This window comes from Chrysochloris asiatica, unplaced genomic scaffold (assembly GCF_000296735.1).
Source record: "Chrysochloris asiatica unplaced genomic scaffold, ChrAsi1.0 scaffold00035, whole genome shotgun sequence".
Lineage (NCBI taxonomy): Eukaryota > Metazoa > Chordata > Mammalia > Afrosoricida > Chrysochloridae > Chrysochloris > Chrysochloris asiatica.
Window position 1 is genome coordinate 4,577,867 of NW_006408553.1, and position 11,516 is coordinate 4,589,382.

The following is an 11,516-nucleotide window of genomic DNA, read 5'->3' on the forward strand; positions in this document are numbered from 1 at the left end:
TGATGGCATCAAGTGTGGCGGCGGTAGTGAGGTTGGCCCAGGATCGGACATTGTTTTGTTCTGCTGTGTATGGGGTCGCTATGAGTCGGTTCCGACTAGATGGCACCTGACAACAACTTTAATAAGTATAAAATATATGTGATTAGGTGACTTGTGGAGGAGCTGACCCAGATACATAAATTATAATACACAAGTATCCATCTAAATTTTCTACCTTTCATTTTTTTACAGAATATTTCATTAAGGTTGTTTAATGTACAAGTTCTCATTTGTCATTTTGGAAGTCCTTTATTGTAAAGATAATTATTTTGTCTGATGACAAACAGCAGCCACATTGCCAATGATTATTCTGATCTCCACGTTGGATAAATTCGATTTTTTCTTGAGACACAAGTTTTCTATCTATAGTTCTGAGATAATGTTTTCATTATTTCTGCAGTGTCTGGTGGACCCTGATGCAGCAGCAAATCTGGTGGTTTACTTCCCATTGAATTCTGGGGCATTGCAGAAGAGTGCGATGGTATTCCTGCTGAGCTCAAAGCTTCTGATACATTGGGATTAGGGTTGTCAGTTCTATCAGGGAACCTTATTAATGAGCATGTGGCTTGACTACCTGAATTACTCTGCTGGTGGACGCCATTTTGCAGCCCCTCATGACACCCAAGTAGGGGCACCTTCCGGGGCGTGTGTAGCAGAGCTTTTAATGAATCCTAGAAATAAACTTCATTAACACATGTGATTATTATAACATCAGATGAATTTTAAAACTCCAAAGCTTTCAACTACCTGTGTAGGTTGTTAGGTTTCTTTCTTTACAGATAACGTAGGGGCTGGAAGAACCTTGGAATTCCTAGGTAGGGTACATGGTTAGAGTTTGGCTACTAAACAAAAGGTTGGTGGTTTAAACCCATGCAGAGGCACCTCTGAAGAAAGGCTTTCTTGGGGGTCTTTTTCCAAAAGTTCACAGTTATGAATGCCCTATGGAGAAGTCCTACTCTGCAACACACAGGGTCTCCACATGAGTCAGAATTGATCCAATGGCAAGTGGTTTAATTTTTTTTGAAAGTCTGTTTTTTGCTTTTGGAAGGGCTATTAGAATGACTAGAGCTTCCTGCCTGGTTTTCTACTTTCCATTCCCCTTGAGATATACACAAGTCTTATAGCCTATTCTAGGGTTTGCTGTTTCTCCCTTTTAGTACTTGCACAACTGTTGTTTTTCTTTAAAAGAAAGTTGAAAGAGCAATTTTTCAGGGGTTATTCATGGTTTCCAGTTAAATGGTCCCATGAGCAAGAAGGAAGTAAGGGAAAAAAAGAAAGAAGAGGAAGGAACATCTTGTTTAAATGAGAAGTAGGGAAATGACCACATTCTCCCCTCGTAAAGCTGTAGCATAAATGAATCATCTAACTTGAGTTAAGGCCTTTAGGGAATGCACTTGGAGACCACAGGAAGACTTGCTGGAGGATTTCCTGGACCTTGCTCACTGATGTAACAAAGGAGAATTTTGTGTACCTTGTAATAAATACCATAAATTCCTAAATAGAAGAGATGGTACTTGTGCCGTGAAGATATTGTGTAAGATGCTCCACTAAACTGAAATATACTTCCATATCTTTGATTGGGAGGCTGAACACATGGAATCATCTAGAACCAATACAGAACAATGTGGCTCAACAGTTCATATCTAGTTTATCATGAAGGCCCAGACGCAAGGACTGCTCCAAGCTGTCACACATCATATAAATTCTCTTGTTCTGATCCATTTTATTAGCTGACACATGACAAAGAGAATGACCAAAACTCTTGTCATCATGCCTGACCTTTGGTTTTGAGTACCAGATATTCTGAAGTGTTCTAGTTTCTATAGGGTAATAATGCTGCAGGGAAAAGGGGAAGATGGAAAACAAGGAATGACTCATACCTAGAAGTGTCACTTGAGAGAATACGTTGTTGTTGTTAAGTGCTATCAACTTGATTCTAACTCATAGAGACCCTGTGTGCTGTTTGTGAGGAGCAGCTGGTGGGTGTGAACTGTCAACCTTGTGGTTTGCAATCCAGTGCTAATCCTATAACACCACACCAGGAGTCCTGAGAGAGTACTGAAAGAACCATATTCAAATCTCTCTTCCTGGCTCCAATTCAAATTAACCCAAGGAGAGAAATTTGGGGGTTATTTTAAGTCATGAGATTATGAACAGATGGAGGAAAAGAAAGGGACGAGAGCTGCTTCACAAAACCAAGGGAAGAATTTCCCCAAGGAAAGGCTATAATGAGGTCCAGTCTGATGAATACTCTAATTTTAAGAGCTGGGGACCATGGATGACCTTTGCTATAATAATTTTGACCAAGTGATGAGGATTGAAACCAGGCTTCAAGGGGTCATTTTGGTGAGAAAGCAATGAGAGAAAAATGACATATGAGAAAGCATTGATGATAGAAACCACTCTCAAGGAGAGGCAGAGGGAAGCTAACCTGAGGGAGCATGGCATTAGAGAAGGCTTTTTTAACAAGGAGAAGATTGTGCACATTTATAGGGAGAGGGAAGAAGCATGCAGAGGAAAGAAAAACAATGGAAAAATTAATGAAATAAATTCCTGTTTTTGTTATTGCTAGATACCATTGAGTCAGTTACCATTTGTAACAACCCTACATATAAGAGAATGATGCCCAATCCTTCACTATCCTCACAACTGTCATGTTTGAGTCCATTATTGAAGCCAACGTGTCACTCCATCTCATTAGGGTCTTTCTCTTTTTCACGGAATCTCTACTTTACCAAGCATGATGTCCTTTTCCAGGGACTGGTCCTTTCTGATATCATGTCTAAAGGATACGAGATGAAGTCTCACCATCCTCACTTCTAAGAGGCATTCTGGCTGTACTTCTTCCAAGACAGATTTGTTTGTCCTTTTGGCAGCAAGAGGTTTAAGATACTTAATGATGAAGAAACAAAACAAAACAAAAAAAAAACCAACACAGCCTTTGGTATGGGCTGTACTCAGTGTAATGATACAAAAATCTTCACCACTGAGAAAAGACTGAAGTTGTCAAAGACTTTATTTTGCTTGTTTCCACTGTGAACACTTATGGAAACAGCAGTCAAGAACTCAAACAATGCACTGCTGCACAAGATCTCTTCAAAGTGTCAAGAGCAAAGATGTAAATTTGGGTACTAATGTGTGCCTGACCTAAGCCATGTGTTTTCAATAGCCTCACATGCACATGAAAGTTGGACAATGAATAAGAAAGACCTGAGAAGAATTGATGCATTTGAATTTTAGAGTTGGAGAAGAATATTAAAGGTACCATGGACTGCCCGAAGAACAAACAAATCTGTACTCCCTAAAAACCAAGATGGTCAGACTGCATCTCTCATACATCGGACATATTATTAGGAAGGACCAGTCCTGGAAAAGGATATCATGCTTGGTAAAGTGGAGGGACAGTGAAAAAAAGGGAGACCCCAACCAGATGGACTGGAAGAATGGTAGCAAATTGGGCTCAAGTGTAGCAGCAGTTGTGACAATGGGTAGGACTGGGCGGTGTTTTGTTCTGTTGTACATAGGGTTGCTATGGGTCAGAACAGATTCAATGGTACCTAACAACAACAACAGCAATGGCAGCCTATGGTACTTTCAATATCTTTGCCAATACTATAATTGGCACACCTTACTCTTCAAAGTGATATCTATGATGTTTAACACTTTAAAGAGGTCTTTTGCAGATTTGTCTAATGAATAACATTGATATCTTGACTGCTGTTCCCATGAGTGTTGATTGTGAATTCAACAAAAATTAAATCCTTTGACAACTTCAATCTTTTCTCTGTTTATCATGATGTTGTTTATTGACCAATTGTGAGGATTTTTCTTTACATTGAGTTGTAAAGCATGTTAAAGGTTGTATTCTTCAATCTTAATTAAAAAGGGCTTCAAGTCCTCTTTGCTTTCAGGTTGTTACTGACCCACCTTCTTCTTCATATAGTCCAGTTTCTCAGATTATTTGATCAGTGTACAGATTGAGTAAGTATGGTGAAAGGATACAACCTTGGCACACACCTTTCCTGGTTTTAAAGCATTCAGTGTTCCCTTGTTCCTTTCAAATGGCTGCTTCTTGGTCTATGAGCACAATTAAGTGTTCTACAATACCCATTCTTTCCAATGTTATCCATAGTTTGTTATGAATCACAAAAATGAATGCCTTTCCAAAGAAGATAGGAAAGGATACAGTTTGCTAGCAAAGATGAAAAAAAAAAAAAAAAAACTTGCTTTGGGAAAAATGAAGTACCTTGTTTCTTTCTCTAAATCATGAGTGAGGAGAGAAATGAAGGATGAAAGGATGGCAAGAGGGAAATTGAGGCACGACATTTTTCTAATGTTATTCTGAAGAATCTAAGATTTCTGTTGAGAGAATGTGGCTTACTGGACTTGGAATAGAAATAAACTGAGTTTATGTAGACAGCTCAAGAGATGTTACAGAAGCTGGTTTCTAGGAACTGAAACTTAGAAAAGAAAAAAATAATACCTACTTATTGAAAACTTCTTCCACCAACCAGTACATTTCCTGGTTAAATGGTACTTTCAAATGAAGAGAAAAGAACTGATGCTCACGCAGGTGCTGGGTCTCATTCACTAGGCACCAGATTCATCTGAAAGGAAAACCACAGCTGCTTGGGACCTTAGTGAACTTGGGAAAGACTCTTGGTTGTAACTGGGGAGGAAAACATAACCTCATCTTAGGTGTCTCTGACCTCCTTGCTTAGTTCAACAGGGGGCAGCAGAGTGCTATTTCAAGTAGTTCAGTGCTTATTCTACAGCTACACACCAGGACTCTTGGTCAGCAGTTCAAACCCACCAGCTACTCCTAGGAAATGCTATACAGGGTGACTATGAGTTGGAACCAATTTGAAGGCACTTAGGAAAAACAACAACAGGTACTGATTTCAGTTTCTGACAAGACCGGAGGAAAGGGATGCCAAACTAAATTGAGAGCTGAAGGAAATAAACAAGTCTCCACAGAGCACCAGGTAATATGCGCTCCTGCCTCCACCAAATAGTAGAACTGTGCTCCATAGAGATTTCAATGGCTGGTTTTACAGAAGTAGATCACCAGGTCTTTCTTATGAGGCATCTGTCTCAGTGGACTCCAACCTCCAACTTTCCAGTTAGCAGTCAAGTATATTAGCTATTTGCATGATCCAGTGACTCCAGGGTCTTGTGTTTTGTAGTTGCTGTTGGTTAAATTCTGTTGTCGGTTCTGACCCATAGCGACCCTGTATATGGTTTCCAAGGAGTGACTGGTGAGCTTGAACTGCTGACCTTGTGGTTCAAACTGACATGAACTCACAGTGCCACACCAGGACTCCAGGGTCTTTTATTAGAAATGGGAAAATGTCAGCTTGCCATATACATACTGATCTTATAATATTAAGCCTATAATGTGTGTTATCACAAAAGAGCTGCATATACTAATACTAGCCTAAAAGAGTGTGGTGGCTTTGTAATATAAGCACTGGACTGCCAACCACCAGTTGCTCCAAGGGAGAAAGATTTACAGCCCTGGAAACCCTATATAGTATTACTATGAGTTGGAACTGACTCCATGGCACTTAACAACAACAACAAAAGCCTAAAGGACTGAATATGCTTCCAATAAAGAAGTTACCACGAGGATGAGTGATATCTCAAGGTTTGGAAACACAGTGAACTGTGTATGAGGGAGCTTCAGAAAGTTCATGGGAAAAGTTCACTATCTTTCAATGCCATTTTTCTGTGAAATTTTTGAAGATCCCTTTGTGTATTTTCCAAGCAACAATAAAAAAGAGGTAATATACTTAGCAACAATTCAGCCAATTAATCTTTTCCAAATATATTATTAAGAGAGGAAAATGTTTACTTGCATAACCAACATAAGGTTCTAGATAACAGGAGTAAAAGAAACTCAAATGCCTAGGTATATTTTGGTAATGGCTAAACTAGAATTGAAGCTTTAACAAAAGATTCAACTTGACCTTTTCTTATAAAAATCTCTTACATCATATAGATAATGCTATTCTTCTTAATTCACACATTGATCCAGAATTTTAGAACAATCTGGCTTGATATACTGCTTTAGCCGTCAGAGCTTTTCATTACTTCCTTTCTCACATCACTAGGATTTTACCTATCTCCAAATTATTCTAGGAATCGAAATTCCCTGTATCTTCTTTCCTAGAAGAAAGCTTTCTTTCTTCTTCTCTGCTCCAAGACCATGAGTATTCCCTTCCTTATGACTAGTAAGAAAAAAGACAAAAATCCCAGCATGAGCTATATTTTCATGTGTCTTTTGTTTGATTGTGAAAGAGTTGCCCTCACAATGAAATCACTAGTTTCCTTTGAATTTCATCTTTATTTATTTTTAATTTCTTGCTGTATCATCCCTTACAAAATCTTACAAAGTTTATTGTTGCTGTGTGTTGTTGAAGTTTTTCTGACTCATAGTGACCCTGTATAGGGTTTCTGAGAGTGGCTAGTGGGTTTGAACTGCCAACCTTGCGGTTAGTGTGGTTATCATTCCAGTGCACATCCTACAGCCCAAACCAGGGTACTTACAAATTTTAGTCTTAAGCAATTCTTGAATGGGTCAACATTTTAACATTAAACGTTTTAAGATTAAGTGTTTCCAGCTAAGTTACACAGTGGTGGTGGTGGTGGTTATGTGCTGTGGAGTCGGTACAATTTATACAGTAGTTTCCTAAAATATCTGTTTAGAAAAAAATTTAAAACATTTTGATATATTCCATTATTTTCCCATAATAAAAAAATTGTCAAATGCATTTTATCGCAAAAGGAGGGAAGTGGTTGACTTTGCAGTCCAGGAGTGGAAGCCCCTGAGACCATCAAGGGAGAAGAGCAGAGTGTGGGACCCTACCCAGAGAAACAGTGACACCAAGATGGAGGCAGAGACAATGACGTGGAGAGTCATTGTCTCTGAGAGGCAGAGGGCCTGTGTGTTGACCACCAAGGGGCAGGCTTGTAGGATATACCCTTTGGTTGGTTGATGATGCATGGAAGGGATTGTAACCATGGCAATGAAACAATATACAATAGGATGACTGTAAAGCTAATGTTCTCCTATGTAAACATAATTCACAATAAAACATTTTTAAAAATACTGGTAAATGTATCAATTTTACACATGAGCATGTTAAGGGAAATTTATTTCTCTCAAAATTTATTTTATTTATTTAGGAAAAATAATTGCTTTTATCTCCAATCATTATGAAGAGTTCCCAATTCATAAGATAATTGTGCTGTAAAGCTGATAGCTTCTATTATTGCTATTTACAAATGATTTAAAAATCTGGATTGTTCTGACACCTGTCCACTATTTGCTGCCTAAAGAAATCTGTAGGATTTTTTTTTTTTCAGAGAAGTAATTTCAAAGTTAAAAAATTTAAATATTAAATTTCTTGCTTGAAAGTTGGTAGGGATTACAGTCAATCAAGTTATATATTAAAATATCAGACATGCATATGTATACAGAATAGAACAAACTGAAAGGCTAAGCATCAGACATACACTATAGACGAGCTATATGATTTTTGTCATTTCCTAAAGAGATCGCTCATACTCTAAATTATCAGCTCCTGCTGCTGTTTCCTTAGGTGAAATACTGTTGAAGTTACATTATTCATGAGCTTACATCTGGCTCCAGTGAGCCAAATCCCCTCTTTTGTAACTGTCACAAAACAATGTAAAATTTTATTTAAAAATGTAAAACATTGCAGCATTTTACCGGACTGTGCTAGATTATGATCTGCAGAATTGGCTAGGAAATCTTTATGAATAGTGATTGTATGGTTTATTGGATACAACCATCTTTCTGTTAGAGACAAACTACAGGCTACCTCCAAAAGTACATCTTAGTTTCTTAGTAAGAAACCAGAAATCATGCAAAAGCCCAAATATGTGGTTTGTAACTTTAACGGAGAGGCGGGTTTTTTTTGTTTTGTTTTGTTTCCTACTGATTGAACTCAGGAGTTTGAAAAGAAACCAACTAATGACTTTACATAAATTCAAAACAATCCAATTTTTGAGAGAAGAACTGTAAATATTTCAATCACTTTGCAAATTAAGAACAAATAAAATAGAACTTCAAACACAGAATCTAGAGAATAACGGAAAAGTGAAGGAATTGGAAACGGTGAGGATTAAGAAAAGAAAAAGAAACAGAGGCAGGAAGAAGTGGTCTAGGAACAGGAATCCTGCCCAGAAAAGGGAACAGAAAACTTTTAGGAACGTTATATCAGAGGCAAAAGTGATACAGTGAACCAATGAAAAGAGTTCCTCTAAGGTGTCTGTCACTGCTGCCAGAATTCAATTATTTAAAAAAAAAAAAAAAAAAAGTGTTTGACTAACCTTTAGATGATTTCTGTGGTTTCCTCTGAAAGTTTTTGGAATCTCAGCACATTTTATCTTATTTTTGGGGGTGTATTCCTTTTCTCCTTAGTGGTTTTTATTTTTTATTTTAACAGGGTAATAGGATGTGACTTGTTTTGTCTTACATCCCCAAAGAACGAGAAATAAGTAACAAGCATTTCCAAATTCTAAAGGGCATGTAAGAACTGAAAACAAGTCTTAAATGTAAACATCATGCAGTGGGTTAATATGCTGGACTGCAAGGTCCAAGCTCATCAGCCGCTCCTAGGAAACCGTATACAGGGTTGTTATGGGTCAGAACCGTCTCAAGAGCATGAACAACAACAACACCTGAAAACTGTGAAAGGATTGGACAGGATGAGGAAAAGAGATAGAGGAGATTTCTTTGTAACAAGTTCTTCACAGAACAAGTGTGCTTGCTCACCACCAACCTCCCACTTCAATGGGGGAGATGAGGGTGGGCATGCCTCACCCTCACCATAATCCAAGTGGGACTGCAGTAGAGCCACAAGTACAAGCAGGAAGAGTGGTGTGGGATGGTGTTGCAAACCACCCTGACATGGCAAAGCAGAAAGAAAAGGAAAAGGGCTGTATTGAGTGTGCCCAGGCTCTTCCACAAAGGACTAGGCCCAGGGGCACTTCCTTCCCAGGATCAAGGAGGCAGCACACTAAGGGAGTTATAATCATTTGTAAATGGGAATGTTTCTGAGAGGTCAAACCTACCTCATCTCAATAGAAAGAGGCTGGTGTCTAAGAGGTAGGAAGAAGTTGAAAATGGCCCAGCAAGCAAGTCAAAATCCAAAACACAAGAATTCAGTTGGAGACACACAGACGGAATTCTTGAAACTCCTACAAAAGGGTCTTCAATACCCACACCAAAGAAATCAGCTGTGGGAATCCACTACACTGAGAGAGCACTCAGAGCAGGTTACATCCGGGCTTTCCTGCATGTCTTCTCCCTCTCCGGGTTGTTGAGTTGTCTATGGGTGGTGAGTAGTCAGGGGTGTGGGTAGAGGTCAAGGAAGAGAGCCAGATGGGAACAGAGAATGGAAATGACACCATGGTTGACCTCCATATCTTTCCCCTACCATAGACTACCCAGCATGAATCAGGCCAATAGAGGGAGAAAGTTTCCTTTGAATGAGTCTTGATGATATATTTCATTGAACACTAAAACACTGAAATGAGACTCTTCTTGAAACTAAGAATATTCATAAGACTCTCAATGACTGAGAGAGACTGGAAACGCTAAGAAATCCATCTAAGACTTCAGTCAAGATTACAGCAAGAAAGTCAATCTCAAGGGAAAGTTGGTAAGTGTGGGTTCTGAATCATAGTGACCTGTATAGTGTTTCCAAAGGGTAGCTGGTGGGTGTGAACTACCAACCCTGTGATTAGCAATCCAATGCTTATCCTTCCTACAGCACCACACCATAGTTCTGATGAGACAGTAGTTTGGAAAAAATCAAGTTGTTTGTATCTTGAATCCTACTGAATTCAACTGATGAAATGTTCTAATTTCATAATAAAAAATGTGCAAATATATCACTATTACGTTACTTAGGGAACAGAGTGATTCTTATAGTGCAATGCATTAAGTAAAAGTATGTTTCAGAACTTTCTAAACAAAAGATATCTTGAGAATTGTTTATTTGTTGTTGTTGTTGCTAAGTGTGAAAAACATTTCTCTCCTCTACTTTTATGTGTCACTTGAGTTGGAAATCTCCTGGAAATTGCCTGATCTAACCTGGCAATTCTTTCAAGAACTGTTTTCTTTTTTCTTTGTATTGTGAATTGGATAGTTTTGACAGCAGATCATTAGGTGTACATTAAACAATTCATACATATTTTGCTTCATCTCATTGCAGTTCTTTCACTGTAACATCACTTAATCCACTTCCTCCTGGGCTTTCTAGTCTCCATTCCCCCTTCTTTCCTAACCCTTCAAATTTAGGACTTGGGCATTTAAGCCTCCCTTTTGTTTGCAAATGGTTGATTATCCTAAGGTGTGCATATTCACTAGAGTTACTGTTCCCCTTATAGACCTGTCTACTATTTGACTAAAGGAGCTTTGGTAGCACAGTGCTTACAAATTGGGCTGCTAACCTCAGGGTCAGCTGTTCCATGGGAGAAAGATTAGGCTTCTGTCAGAACTGACTTCATGGCACATAACCACCACCACCACAATTTGGCTGAAAATTGAGCCCTGGGGCTGATTTTAGTTCCAGACCTGAAGGATGACTGTGGACCATAAATCTAAGGGTCCACTAGTCTCTCTCTGATCAGTAAACCTGGTTGTTTTTATGATTTTCAGTTTTGTTCCACATTTTCCTTCCATTCTATCCTAGACCCTCTAATGTGATCCCTTTCAGAGTAGTTGGAAGTCAGAGTCAGGTACCATCTAGTTTCTGATCTCAGTGTAGTGGAGATATGTTCACATGTTCTACAGTCCATTGGATTGTTGCCAATTGCCTTTAATTTTCATCACTCTTCTGTCTTCCATTTGGGCAGGGAGAGAACAATAGTTACACTTTAGATGGCTGCTCACAAGCTTCCAGGACCCCAGTTGTCACTCACCAAAGTAGGTTGTAGAACATTGTCTTTGTGGAGTATGTTATGCTAATTGACCATAGTGTTGCCAAAGAATATAGTCCTGAGCCCCAAGGCCCAGTGACTCAAGGAGTTTGATCATGTCTATGAAGTTTCCATAACTTTACCCCCTATGCTCCCACATTAATGGACACATTTTCAGTAAAGGTAGATGTATGTAAAAGTAGAGACCTTCATGTACAAATATCCTTATTTATAAAGTTCTTTAAGAACATTATTTCATATAATTATTATAGCAATTCTCCAATTTGGATTGGCTATGCCACTGGATGGTAGAAATAGATGAGAAAACTAAGCAGGTTAAGTTTCTGATTCTAGATCAGATAAGTGATGACAGAATTGGTTTTATCATTTCCTAGTTCAGAAGCCTTTCTCTACTGAGCCATCCTTTAGTGCTGTGTTACAAAGTGGGTAGAGAGGACTGCAGAAGGTTCATGACAAGATATTTCAATTTAGTAGTGATGTGTGTTCACTAATTTATTTTTGAA

At 38.6% G+C, this 11,516-nt stretch overlaps 1 pseudogene; it reads right to left on the reverse strand.

Annotated features, from left to right (window-relative positions):
* Positions 1-265: 265 nt before the first annotated feature.
* On the reverse strand, positions 266-655 carry LOC102825578 (annotated as a pseudogene).
* Positions 656-11,516: the final 10,861 nt, after the last annotated feature.